Source organism: Ammospiza caudacuta, chromosome 9 (genome assembly GCF_027887145.1).
Source record: "Ammospiza caudacuta isolate bAmmCau1 chromosome 9, bAmmCau1.pri, whole genome shotgun sequence".
Taxonomy (NCBI): Eukaryota; Metazoa; Chordata; class Aves; order Passeriformes; family Passerellidae; genus Ammospiza; species Ammospiza caudacuta.
This window is the reverse complement of record NC_080601.1, coordinates 35,789,338-35,803,697: the sequence shown is the minus strand read 5'-3', so window position 1 is coordinate 35,803,697 and position 14,360 is coordinate 35,789,338. Positions and strand designations below refer to the sequence as shown.

General features: G+C 46.3%; 1 protein-coding gene across 3 annotated transcripts in view; it reads right to left on the bottom strand.

Annotated features, from left to right (window-relative positions):
• The window catches only part of ZRANB1 (zinc finger RANBP2-type containing 1), a 43,408-nt gene extending 40,033 nt beyond the window's left edge, over positions 1-3,375 (bottom strand). For 2 of the 3 annotated variants that reach the window (XM_058810861.1, XM_058810860.1), the window contains exon 1: positions 3,166-3,375. The gene's annotated coding sequence lies outside the window, so the exon portion shown is untranslated. Of the gene's footprint in view, positions 1-2,149; positions 2,332-3,165 lie in introns of those variants that run through there. The other variant, XM_058810862.1, reaches the window with a different exon arrangement.
• Positions 3,376-14,360: the final 10,985 nt, after the last annotated feature.

Sequence of the window (14,360 nt, the reverse complement as noted above, 5' to 3'; positions counted from 1 at the left end):
AACCATATCAGGGACTCCATATCAGCCCCTCTTGAAGAGAGTTCCCTCCTCAAACATCACTGCCCTCACTCCTGCTCCATCCCCTCCACACCTCTCCTCTCCCTGGGCTACACCAAAGGGAGTTTCTGCATCAATGGGACATCAGCAGAGGAAAATTAAGTTGTTTTGAAAAATGCCAGGTGGACAAAGCTCCAGTTTGAGTACAGAGCTCCTGAACACCTGCCTATGCCACGAAAGAAGGAAACACAAAATCATAAATATTATTATAGATTATCACTCTCTTAGTGTGACAGTTGTTCTTTTAAAGCATGCTGATAGACCCTAAAGTAGTAATTATTAATCTTGTACCTCAAGAAAGCTCCAAAAAAAATAACTACACAGAGCAGCAGTGCTCCAGGCACTGCTGATGTAAAAATGAGCACAGTCACAATCCTGTGCAAGCTGAAGCAATGACAGCTACACAAGAAATGCTATGAAAAGTACCAGCAAAGCACCTGGATCCCAAATGCTTGAAATCTTAATTTGAAGACAAATGGTTTTAAGGTGTAATAAATTCCATTCAACTGACATGACAAAGTTGCAATTATCCATGTTACTAAACTGATTTTACCAAGCTATTCCATCTGACAAGGCAAATGGCAAACTCTTCAGCAGCTGTGTTGAAAAAAAATTATCTTTTCAACTCTGCCTTGTTTCCCTCCTCACACATCGTACTATTTTTAAAAAAAATTAAGAACTCTGTTACAGCTAAGCCAGCCATTTTCAGCTGCCAAACTAAAGTTTAGTTCCATTTTAGTACCAGGAGACTGTGGATCATAATTCATCCAGTTAAACTGAGGATTACTTGTTGACATCAATTTTGAACAGCCCAAAATAACCCAGTCTTCAAATTTTGGGGGGAGGAAAGGGCATGAGATTATGAAGAGAACTGGCAGGAGCAGTTTAAATGCTTTGCTGTGATTAGCAGGGAGCACATCACGACAGGGAATGGATTGATCTGAAGTTGTGCTGGAACTGATATGGCAAAGAGAAGCTGGAAAGAGAAAAATTAACACCCAACTTAATACCACACCAAGGAGCCTGTAAATCTCACTTTAAAGAGCCTGAGAGAACATTTGATTATTTGATTGACTGTATTAAAAATAACCTCCCATTCAATCAGTAAAGTATTTCCTACTTACACTTCTGGCTTATTTACAGATCCTTCTTGCAAAGGGCAGCAAAGATGGGTGGGAATTCCTGTCCCCGAGGAATTTACAGGTCAAACAACACACAATGAGAACGGCCACACACAAAGCTAGAAATGTCCCCTTGACCCATTCTGAGCTGCAATTAGTCCCCAATTAAAGTCACGCTGCTGTGATGAACCCCGTTGATGCTTTTGTGGCACTCAGCATTCCAATTCCATTAATATTTGTAATTATACTTCTGAGAGAATGCTAATAGCCACAGCTCCTCAGGAACAGATGACAGTGTCACCAGTGTCACCCCCACCTGCCTGCCTTTGCTTAAGCAGCAGAAGCAAAGTAAAGGTGGCAATTTCTTTTTCCTTCAAGAGAACTACACCACATAATTAGAGTTTCACAAATGCAACGCATCCAAAGGCTTTATTCTCTTTGAATGCTGTGACAGACTTAAAGCAGAGTGATCCTTCACATATGACACGCCAGCCTCCACATGCTGAAACACCAACTCAGCTTGGCCTTCAGAGGGAGGGCAGCAAGAGTTCCAGAACACCTCCTGCTGCTCACCTGTCCCCCCGTGTCTAACTACTGAGAAAGGGGAGGGAAAATAAATAAGCCTCGCAAATCTCTTCTGTGAGACCGCTAAGCAGATGGAAAAACAAAACTGATTACAACAGATCTCTCCTGAACCACTGTTAAAAGGTTCTGCTCGCAACAGAGTGAGCTCTAAGGAGAGAAAGAGGGAGTTACTACACAGAAGACATCTCACCTTTCAATTTTTGCCCAAACAAACGCATCAAAGCACTAAACTCACATGCCAGCCCCACCACTTGTGACACGGCAGGCAGCTGGTGAGCAGAGACTGTTCAAGCACAGCACAAAGCCCGTCAAACAACGTTTGTTTACCACACCAACCCCCAAGAATTCCAGAAAAAGTTGTCATTATTGCCACGGCTGAAAGTCACCGTGGCAGCAGAAAGTTCTCAGCAGCCGGGCAGTGCCAGCCGTGCAGGACACCGGGATCCAGCTCCTCCATCATTTATTTCTGCCACCCGCCGCTCCCGAGGGAGCCGAGCCCGCTGTGGGGACAGGCTGATCCTGTCACTCCCAAGGAAGGACTCACAGACACATCCGAAGGACTCACAGACACATCCATGACCTCCGCAGACGAGTTTATCTTATCCTGCCAGGAAGCTGCTGCAGTCTGGGACGGGGAAGGCAGCCAGGGAGGCGCTGGCAGCGTGGATTACCAAGGTCTGCCTCGCTCCTTAATTCAACTTTCCTAATTTTTGTTTGGACTTCGGTTCCCAAAGAACGAGCTCGATTTTGAAACACTTCTCACGCTGTACTTCTGATGAAGCATCGACAATAGGTGATCACAGAATGAATCACGGAGTGGGTTTGGGCTGGAAAGGACCTTAAAGATCATCTTGTTCCAACCCCCTGCCATGGCAGGAAGACCTTCCACTATCCCAAACCCTGTCCATTCTGTCTTGGACACTTCCAAGGATGGGACAGGCAATACCATGGAAGTTCTGCTACCCAAAATGCACAGACACATCCCATCATCCCATCACCTACTCCAGCACGCGTGCTGATCCACACAGGCACATCCGAGCACCAACAGAATCAGAGCTGGAGGGTGGGCAGGAGTGGGAGGGAGGCAGCACAGGCATGATCTCACCAGGCACACTGAGGCACCACAGCCCGGGGTCCAGAGCAGCAGCCACGGGAGAAAAAAATCCGAGTTTCCTGCCTTTGTAGGGAGGCTGTGCCAGCCTGCCTGCCCTCAGCAAGCCGTTCCACGCGGGACACCGAGCGCAGCGGGATCCGGGGCCGCGCCGGAGGCGCCTCCTCACAGCCCCCCCCGACCCCGCAGCGGGTCCCCGCTCGGCCCCGGCTCAGCTCGCCCCCGTTCCCCTCGCGCCCCCTCGTCCTGCAGCGCTGCCCGAGGAGGGCAGTGAGAGCACAGGGGCTTTACCTCTCCGCCGGGATCCGTCCCTCAGTCCCTCAGGAACACGTTCGGAGCACTGGGAGCCGCCTGCGCCCCGCGCCGCCCCCCCCCCCCTCCCGCGCTCCCCCCCCGCTCACGACATGGTCTCTCCCGAGGCGCCGCGGCTGCCGCGGCCGCGGGCGCTCCCACTCGGCGCGGCGGGGGGGGGAGGCTCTGCCCGCGCTCCTCTAATGGCGGCGGCCGGAGCGGCCCAAAGCAAAATAAACCCCCGCACGGCCGAGCAGCACGTCAGCGCGGCCTGCCGCCCTGCGCGCCGCCCATTGGCTGGGCCCGCTCCTGCATTCCGCCAATCGGCGGGCGGCTCTTTGCGCAGAGCGGTGATGTCATCGGTGCCGCGGGGTGCCGCGCGCAGGGCGGGCGCCAGGGGGCGCCTCCAGTTCCGACCCTTCAGAGCGGGACCCTCGGGGCTGTTCCCGGCTATTCGGGCTATTCCCGGCTATTCGGGCTATTCCCGGCTATTCCGGGCTGGCCCTGCACGGCCCCCGAGCCCCTCGGCACCCCGCCACCTTCCCCGAGCCAAACATGCGCCTGGGTTGCCGGAGATAACGCGCAGAGCGTTATGGTGTGGAGGCGAGAGCATCCCCTCCACACACGCCGTGGTACGGGGTATAGGGACATCGGAGGTTCCTGAGGGAGTAATCCCTCAAAAAACCTCCTTGTGATGGCACATGGCCAGGCAGCAGGCGTGGGGAACACCGGTTTGTGGATCTCAGAGTCTCTGAGGTTGGAAAAGCCCTCTCAGAACATCCAGTCCAACCTTATCCCCAATCCCCACCTTGTCCCAGCCCAGAGCCCTGAGTGCCACATCCAGCCATTCCTTGGACGCCTCCAGGGATGGGCACTCCGAACCTCCCTGGGCAGCCCCTTCAATGTCAAATCACCCTTTCTATGAATAAATTCCTCCTGATGTCCTCATGAACCTCCACTGGCTGCAGCTTAAGGCCCTGTCCTCTGTTTCTTATCAGCACTTGGGAAATATTTCACTATGGAGTACGAAAGGAATTAATGGGAATCCAGAGTCCACCAGGTGCCATGGTCAGGTTGATACGGTGGTGTTGGGTCATAGGTCTGACTCTGTCTCAGAGGTCTTTTTCAATCTAAATTGATTCTGTGAAATAAAATTTAAACATTTCCTCCACATGTTGATTCCAGCCATTCCTGACTCAAGACAGTGAATGTGTGGAGTTGGAGTTCAGGGTGTCACCCTGCCCAAAAGGACTCAGCAGCCCCACAGTGCAAAGCCCATTTATCTTCTGAGAAGAAAAGACCAGCAACAACAGCTCTGCCAGCCCTTGGGTTCAGTCCTTGTGCTGGCTGTGCAATATTTTTTTGCTTTCCACTCAAAAATTGCAAGCCTGCATCTTCCTTAAGCTGCCCTTGTAGGCTCACTGACAGAAAATGTGTATTTCTCCACATCCTTGCTTTTCCCTCGTGGGTTTTACATCATTTGATACATGATTTTTTCCCCCCCCACTGCAGTTACTACTTTTTATTTCAGGCTTTCTCGGATGTTTTAGCATTTTCTTATTTCCATGGTTTTATTCCCCATTCCCAGACTCTGTTAGACAATGCCTCAGGCTTGGAGTTGCATTGGGAAACTCATCCTGGACCAGCTGGATCCGTCCCTTCTCCCTCAGTCAGCACAAAAGAAAAGCACCTGAGATGTTCCAGCAGAGCAATGCTAGAGAAAATCCCTTTGTCCAGCAAGCAAACAACCAGGACTGGAGTCAGGACAAGCAAAATGTAATTACTTATGGAGACTGAAATAGAAATTTGTCTTCATTTGCAATTAAATTAGTTCCCTATAAACATTGAGAACTGTTGCAGGGGGAGGGTAATGTGATTTCTCTCTCCCAGACTAATTATTTACTAAATTCTCTTTCTGACTCCACTGAACAAGTTGGTGCATTTCTCAAAACTGTAGAAAAAAGGGGGGACAACTTCTTTTTTTTTTTTTTTTTTTTTTTTTAATAAGACTTGGATAAGTAATGTAAAATAAATATTCCTTGTCTTAAGGAATTTTATCATCTCTGTGCTTAGAAATCATCCAGAAAATGAAAATGTATCCCTTGCTCTTGGCATCTAGGCAAGATGATGGAAGAGCTGTTCGGGTAAATTCTAAATGCTGCCCCAAATGTGCAACAATGGAAATTTCCAGCAATAATTGTTATAGATTAGACTGCATAAAAAGATATGAAAATAGAAGGAATATCTTAGAACCATAGACTTACAGAGGGGCTTGGATTGGAAAAAAAAGTTATGACCAAGTGAAAAAAAATAATTCCAAAGTGTTCCATGATTCTAGGAGATTTTACTCTCTGCACAGTTGATCTGCAGAACAGAAGCATTCTGAGTAGTCAAAGAGGTCCCTGGATAGTATTTGAAGGAGAACATGTGGTCAAATGGAATTTGAAAATATTTACCAGAGCAAAAGCAAATCCTGGGCTGCATCTCCCAATTACCTGATGGTTTTGATGTTGGTGACTTTATTGTCAGGCTGTGTCTTTGGCTTTAGCTCAAAAAGCTGCTGGTGTCTCCTTCCAGGTTTACCTTGCAGAAGTTTGCCATTTGTTCTGGACTTAAACAATAAAATACAAGAGGAATGACCTTTCAGCAGTTTAGAACATTGATATTTACACATATAATTTATCCAAGAAGAGCTTTCAGACTTCTAATTTGGAGTCACATCAAAATCTACATGACTTGATAGTCCAGTCCTCAATAGATTTGGTATTTGATCATCTTTTCTTTTTTTAAATGTCAGGAAGATAATTCTATTTTTGTTAGAGGTGGCAGAAGTTGTAAGGAAGGAGGGTGGGATATAATTTCCTATATCCCACCCAAAATTTTCATTTTCTTTCACCGGTTTAAGGAGAAATTTTAACTCCCTGGGAAGGAATTTGGAACAGTCATACTCATTTGACAGCTGAAGCTGTTATTTTGGGAGCCTTCCTTTGCAGAGCTGCATTTGCTCAGGCCTTGCAGCTCGTGTGCCTTCACACAGAGTTGTACAACTGCCCCTTGTGCCTCTCAACAAACCCACGGCAGAGCCACGGGAAAAAAATATCATTTACACATATATGTGTGTTCCAGATTTCTCTTTTCCCCACTTTTCGAACATCATAAATCCCTGTTCTTGTAACTCCCCACCTTCCTTAGCCATCCTAGCTCCAATCTCCTTTCTCCCTACCAGAGCTGATAGTCAATCTCCTTGTCAGAGCCCACAGATTTGGTAAAACCCCAGCAGTGTGCACAAGGGCTGTGATTTTGCAGCTTTAGCCAGCTCAGAGCCCCCTTGGTTGCCATCCCAGCAGCCTGGAACCCTCTGTGCCTGCGAGGTGTGAGCCTTGCAGGCAGCCAGCGAGGCAGATGGCTGGGAAGTTCCCTTCCTTTCCCACAAAGAATTTATAAATTCAGGATTTTTTTGGCACAACCCTGAGCTGCAATTTGCCGCTGTCTCCCGTGAAACCCTTTGAGAGCTTTGCCTCACAAGATGCTCTGATTTTTTTCAGTCCTGTTAGTAAAAGGCCTTACCCTCAAGCCTGCCTGACGTTTCTGTTCTGATTCACCCTGTTTATACCAGAGCAAATGATACCCAAAGCTATAATTAGAAAGCAAGCATTGAAACATTCCACAGGAGCACATTTGTTGTGTGTAGTAGCAGGGGAGCCTCAGCGACACAAAATTGTGCTTCAGGTAAGCAAAAAAAAAAAAAAAAAAAGACAAAAACCTAATTATTTTCTGCTGGCATGGAGTGTTTTTGTGCTGCAGCAGAATTACCTCAGCTTGAATGCAAAGATTACATCTAGTTAGTGATGTCTAAGTGCAGATCTTGCTCTTATGTAATTCTCTTTACCCTGGTAGCTCCTTGCTCTCAGGCAGGGTGCCGGCTCCCATCAGGAGATTCATCCTCAGCTTTTCCAGCAGCAGGGATGGACGTGGTCACCAGATGGTTATTATTCCTCACTAGCTGAACTTTGGATATGCAGAGCTCCCTACTCAACCAGCTCCTCAGATCCTGCTCTTGCTGTTCTTTATCCTGTGTTTTCAGGAGCAAGGAGGACTAGCAACACTTAGATAAAGGGCGAGGAATAGAAATGCACAAAAATCCAAAGGAAGCACAGGTTTTGGATTGAGAACAGGATGTTTTAAATGGTTCACTGATTTGTTACCAGTCTTCCATCCTCTGAGTCAGCCTGAGCCTTTACATCCAGTAAATCCCATCCTTGGGCTGCTTTTCTCAATTCCATTTGAATCATAAAAGTATTCAGCTCTAGCTAGATCACGATCCGTCCTATCCAGGCAAGGCTGAAGTCAGAGGAGGCTCATTTACAAAACCATAGGATGCCTTGGGTTGGAAGAGATGTGAAAGAGCCAGCAAGAGACCCTTCACAGTTCTCCAAGAGGTCACAGTGTGTGGGGTGATTGTTTTGGGGACAAAACAGCCAGAAGGATAGAGAATAAATAAACCTAGCTTGGAAAAACTGGGTAGAAATGTCTCTAAAGTCTGCACCCTGAAATGTATTTCAGTAGCAAAAAGAAAATGGTTCAAAGTGGCGAGCACTTACATTGAAAGCATCCATGTTCTCATAATTTTCTTGTTTCCTCTCTAGTTCCACATGGAGCAGAGGGAGTGAAGGAGCAAAGCCACTGGGATGGGGCTGCCCAGCTGAAGGCTTTGAGCCCTGTGATGGGGGAACCTTGGAAGCTTTCCTCAGCTGGGCAGACCTTGTGTAGGTGAAGGAGCCTGGCCAACAGAGAGCAGCTCACGTGGAGAACAGCAGGAAGCTGGGATGGTGGCCGTGCTCCAGCCCCCAGTGAGGATCTGGAGGCTCCAGGAAGCTGCAGGAGCTGCCCAGCCCAGATGGGGAGCACAGCGTGGCTGCTGCTGCTCCCAGCACCATCAGCAAGGCTGGCACAGCTCAGGAATGCAGGGGGAGGACAGACAGGAGGAAAAGAGAGAGGGAACCAAGGAAAATGTGAGACAGGGTGGGAAAGGGGAAAGAAAAATAGAATAGGAGAATGCACAGAGCTCTTTGGGTGTGCTCTGAAAGCCATCAGGGACTGCAGTGACAAATCACAACACAGCTCTGAAAGGATGCAGCAGCCTGAGTCCCTTCACGGGCATATAAGACATTTGTGAGGACCTGAGACAAAAATCCATTTTAAAAATGGACTGAAATCCACAAACTTACTGCTGTACAGAAATGTCAGGCCTAAAGAGCCTGGATAGCTCTGCACAATGGCCACTGTTTCTGCCACCATCACCACTGACACATTTAACTAGCACCAACCCCAGACCCCTCCAAAATGCTTCTGGCAGCAGAAAATGAGGTGTGGGGTCAGCATAACACTGACTCCTCCACCACTGCCAGCTGGGGCTGGAGGAGATGAAAACGCCACATTGTGCTGCCACAGGTTTTGATACTGGGTCAGGCAACCCCCTCCTCTGACTGCTGGCTTTTGTGATGGCATCACCCCTCCCCAAACACTGTGTAAAAGCCAGAGATGCTAAACCCAATGGCAGTGGAGCTGAGAGGCAGAATCTCAGACATTTTTCTGCTCTAGGAGAGGCCAGCCCTTCTCCTGTGCAGCAAGGCAGCGTTATCAGGTGCCTTTAATATGGCCCAAAGTTGAGCCAAAGCTGTTAGAGGTTGGCAAAAGTGAAAATGGGATTTATTATAAATAAGGCTGTCCAGGAGCACACGAGGCAGCAGAGAAGGGACATTCTGTGTCTGGTTTGCAGAACACAGTGCATCATGCCCAGCATAATCAGCACCAGCTAATCAGATTATTTGATGAGCCAGAGGGAGCAAAATCTATCTTTGAGTTGACGTAATCCACCAATAGACTGCTTAAGGATTCTGGATATTTTCATTCTGTGTCTCAGAAGCCTTTCTCTTACCTATTTATTGAAACTTATCCTTTTTATGAGCAAATCTAGGATTAAACACAGACAGCTCAATTGAAACCAGAACACAAACCAGTAAGAGTGAGATTCCAACAGAGCAGTGCCAATTACCACACTACAGGCTCAGCAGGATGGTGAAAGAATATCAGGGATACTTTAGAGCCATTAGTGGAGACCTTGGATGGTAGCTGGGGAAGATAAGGAATACAAAATTCTGGAATTAAAATGGGGAAAAGACATTTTTTCTGGAACACCATGAAATGTTGGATGAGATTTTTATTTTAATTCAGGCCTAGCCTGATCCATAAATTCTTATCACATAAATATGATTTAATATATTTTAGAGGTGTGTTCTGTAAAAATCTGTACCTTCTCTTAGCCGTCTTCATCACTAATAGGCAGTTTCAATAACTGCATAAAAAGTAGCTTTCCATCTTATTGCTAATTTAATCTTGCAGAAAGCTGTCTAGCAGGGTACCTCATAATGCTTTGCCTTATTTACAGATACAATGAGTGGAGCAGAAAAATAAATCATTTTCAAAACAGATTATTTTTCTGGAAGGACAGTTCTTTGATTGCTTTTATTCCTAAATGTAAAAAAAAAATTTAGTAATTATAGCTTGAGCGACTGTTTACTGTATCATCCCTCACCAAAGCTGCTGTGCCCGCCTTTCTTGTATGTTGTGTTAAAAGAATGGGTAGAAACAGAATAAAATAATTGCAAGAGAACATTGCCTGGCATCTCTGTCTCCCTCCCACTGCACAAAGAGATGCTGGAGCAAAGCTGAGACATTTATTGAGCAGCAGGAGGTCATTAGCTTGTTGTCAGTCCTCTCTCCACTGACAGCTTGACATGGCTGTCTGCTAGGTAAGCTGCATTATAAACAGGCTTTTTGTAGCACACATTGCTGCTTTCATATGAAAAATATGTTTTCTGTCTCCCAAATAATCCTTGCCACCCTGAGACTTTACAGATTTTGTGTTTCAGGAACGTGTTGCTTCCGTTTTCCAACCACATGTCTCAGCTGCATCTGAGTTTCTCTTGCCTAAGCCCTTTGAAGAAAGTTTAAGCTTCAAAAGCTCCCACTTGTATGGGACAGCAGCTCTGGAGCTGCCCATGTCCAGGCACAGCTGTAAATTTACAGGGCTCTAACACCAAAGGACAATTCAGAGCATCTCTGGGGTTGTGTACAGCTGAAATTGCCTAAATATCACAAGGACTTGGATATCCCACAGAAGTCAGAGTGAGGAGCAAGGTCAGAGAATTCAGGAGGATATTTACCTGAGGAGTAACCCCCTGGTGCCCTAAGCCAGCCAGCTCCATGTGCCATCATTCTCTGTCCATCTCACTACCACAGCAGCAGAGGGGCTGAGCCACTGTCTGAGCTCTGCACAATGCAATTCAGCCTAATCAATAAAACCAATTTTACAAAATTATGCAAAATGTTGAGCTGCTGCTGGAATAACTGGAAATTGGTGAAGCTGCTCAGTCTCAGGAAGGTCACATTCCTTCACTGGCTGTGGAATCTTTGAAATCCTTGGCCAGGAGGGATTCATGTCCTTTTATTCCTGGGCATGGCTCTCACACAGCCCAGTTTCCCCAAGACTTCCCATGGTTCCTCCCTCTGCCAAGCCAACTTTTACAGTCAAGGGACCTGGACAAACACCCAAGGGCTGGGGAGAAAGTCCAGATTTGGCCCAAAAGCCACATTTCACTGGTATAGAAACATCACATTACATTGGTTATATTAGGAATATTGATTACACAGCTGATCATAAAATCACAGAATGGTTTGGGTTGGAAGGGACTTTAAAGATCATTTGTTCCAACGCCCTGCCCTGTGCAGGGACACCTTCCACTGGATCAGGATGCTCCAAGCCTCATCCAACCTGATATAGATGAGAGTCCAGGCTCCCCATGTCAGAAGCAGAGGCTGTTCAGATGAATGGGGCTGATCACCTGCCTCAAATGAGGGAGCTCATTTCTCAAATGGAGCCCAAACCTGTTTGAATTAGAGCTTTCCAACCACTGTGCTGAAGAAACAGAAGTTCTGCCATTTCATTTTGTTTCTATTTCTCTTATCCTGCCATCCTGGCTTTGAATTTTCACTCTCTTATTCCAAGTACACATCTTGCCTGATTTGCTTCATCCTCAAGAGTTTTCCCAGTGTCCTCAGGCACTCAGGGAAGAGGCCAAGTGAGCTGGGCTTCCCCCAGAACACACAGCTCCAAAGCTGAGCTCTGCTCATTTCTTGGCTGTCTTCCTCTCACATCAGAGAATATTCCAAATAAGGCCTCGCTGGTGTTGCTCAGAATCAAAATAGCTGCTTCTTATTTAGGTTTGATAACCCCTGGAGAAAAGTCCCTTGGACTTTGGCTTCCTCTCAGAGCTGCTGACTGCCTCAGCATATGGTCCTGTTAGATCTTCTCAGTTCAACACTGTTACATCACACTTCTGTCAGCTGTCAGTATTTTCATGTTTTTCTTGGAATGTTTGCTTCCTGTCCTAGACCTTCTGCCTCTAGAGTCAAGTGGTTGAGTTAGAATCTGAGGCTTTATTTTCAAAGTAGATTTCTAATCCTCAATGCAGCACAGAAAAGCATAAAATATTGACTAAGTATAAACAAAGGGGTCAGGAACTAAAAGCAAACACCAAAAGAGAACCACAAATATCAGTTTCTCAAACTCATTAGTTAAAAATATAATTCCAATGTTTTGGAACAAAACAAACCAGCTGGTTAGGTTTTTTCCTGCAGTTTTTGATTGCCAGAGTGCAGAAGGCATTTCTGTTTGTGCCAGTGCTGGGTCAATACCCCAGCTCAGTGCAGAGGGATGAGCAGATTTGCTCTCACCAGCAGCTCACTCAGGCTGAGTCCTTACATCTAATACTGATCAAGGGCTTCCTGAAACACTCCAGGAAAAATAGGGAATATTAGCATCTGTGTTCTGCCTGGCATTTTGGGTCCATATGCCCTGTTTAGCTGGTTTTCCTCATCTGACAGAATACCTTCATAATCCTTTCCTTTCCATACCCTCAGACACTGCAGTGGGATTCCTGGCTGCTGTAACCCATCCCACAGGCTCCTGTACAATATTTTTTGTACTCATAGATGTTGCCTGCAGATTTACAGGGCTTTGGGGTTAGATGTGTATCAGAGAATCCCAGAGGAGCAGGCTGGAAGGGACCTCAAGGACCCTCTGGTCCAGCTTTTCTTGGCCAAAGCACAGTCTAGACAAAATCTGGCCAGATCAGAGCCTTTGAGTGTGAACCCTCCAAGGGTGGAGATCCCACTGATGGCTTCTCTGAGCCCTGTTCCAGGGTCTGACTGACACTGATTGTTCTTTCCCTGATAAGCAGTCTGAGCTTGCACTAATTGTCTCAAAACATGCACACTCTGCCTCTTTTCAAACCCAAATGAAGTTTAATTGAGCTGGTTTTCCTTGAGAGATAATGTGACTAGAGAGCATGAAGTCCCAAATGTAGTGAGACTGCGTGAAATAAAAGAGATTATGGATTAGAAACACAAACTATTAACTTAGAACAGCAAGAACAGTTTTGGCTTCTCTTTCTGCCAGCCTAATACTGGAAGGGCCACGACAAAAATCATTTAATTGATATTTCTCATCCAAGTTTATAGCTGGAGCTGTTTAAAAGCCTCTATTTCTTTCCTGCTTCAATTTTCAATGTTCTAAAATACTTAATTCTACAAAATGAAAGTAATTAGTAAGGAAAATTTTCCAGAAAAAGAAAAATGTTGCTTAAAACAAAAATTATCACAGAATTTGGAGCTTTTGTAACTTATCCAGGAACTCTGAAACTTGCTCTCCAAAGCTCTGTGGGATCTCCTAAAGCCTCTGGTGTCCAAGGCAGGGAGCAAGGGTGGAGGTGGACCCTGAAGTGATGGAGGTGCCTCCAGAAATGGGAAATGTCCCCAGAGACACACTCCATCAGCTCCATCCTCTCCTGGTCATCCTGGCAGCCTGGCAGCACTTTTGGAATCCTGCTGGAGCTCCTGAGCTCGTGCAAACCAGCATGGATTCAACACTCCAGCATTCACCACAACCTCTCTGGGTTTGGAAGCTTCCAGGCAGCAACATTTCCCATCTGAAAGGAAGAGTTTCACCTCTCATCCAGCATCCTCCTCTCCAGCATCCCTCACCTGTGAGCTGCTCATTTCCCATCTGAAAGGAAGAGTTTCACCTCTCATCCAGCATCCTCCTCTCCCACAGCTCTCACCTGTGAGCTGTTCTGTACTGTCCTTTCCTCTGGAGCAGGGAGAAAGCAGCACCTGCAGCTCAGCACACCTGAGCACGTCCCAGAGCATTTCAGTGCATCTGAACTAGGCTGAACACGTTACCTCCAGGCACACTGGCCCCTCTGGGGAGCACAGACACCCTAGTTCACACTGCACTCGCATTATGGAGACCTAATTTAGCCCTGATGTTTTGAGATGCACATGCAAGCTGCTTTTCACAAGGTCACCCCCAGCAGAGACAAGGAATTTTTCATTATTAGCGTGAAGACCTTGAGTTTTGAAAAATGCTCTTGGCTTTCAGCATCATCTGCATGCTGGTTTTTTTCCATCTTCCTTGCATTAAATGGTCACTAGAAGAGGCTGTAATTTATGCAGCACTCCTGGCAGCTGTCTCAGGGGTTCTGTGCAAAGAACCACCTTCATTTTAAAAGCTCTTTTTAAATGAATGGTCTCAAAAACACTGTACACTTTTAAAACTGAACAGACAAGGGAGTTTACATGGCACAGAGAGAAACCTGTATTTGGTGATAAATTAAAACATTCAGCCACAAAAATAATGGCTAGAGAAGATGAAGAAAGAAAAGATAAAGCAATGTTAAAGGAAGATATTTTGCTATTTAGACACATTCTCTCTCTCTCTCCTTGTGTAGAAAATATTTTAAAGGTGAGTCCTGACCCTGTTTGTCCTCAAGTGTTAATAGTAAGTGCTCAGACAGGAAAATGATGTTGATCTGCCAGTCACTAATTGCCCTTGGGTGCTCTGTTTTTCTCCACAGCCCTGACAACTCTTCCCACACCAGAGGAAATAGTTAGCTCCCATCTTCCTGTGGAGCAGCAATTTCCCTATTTCCATAGCTGAAACCTTCCCCACCGAGCAGCTGCAGTGTCTGCTTGAACTGTGGAGTATTTATTTTGTGGAGGTTTTCCTAAGTCCTGATCAAATTAGTTTGAGAGAAAAGATACCTACAACGTCCTAAAGAACAGCTGTTCCTGAC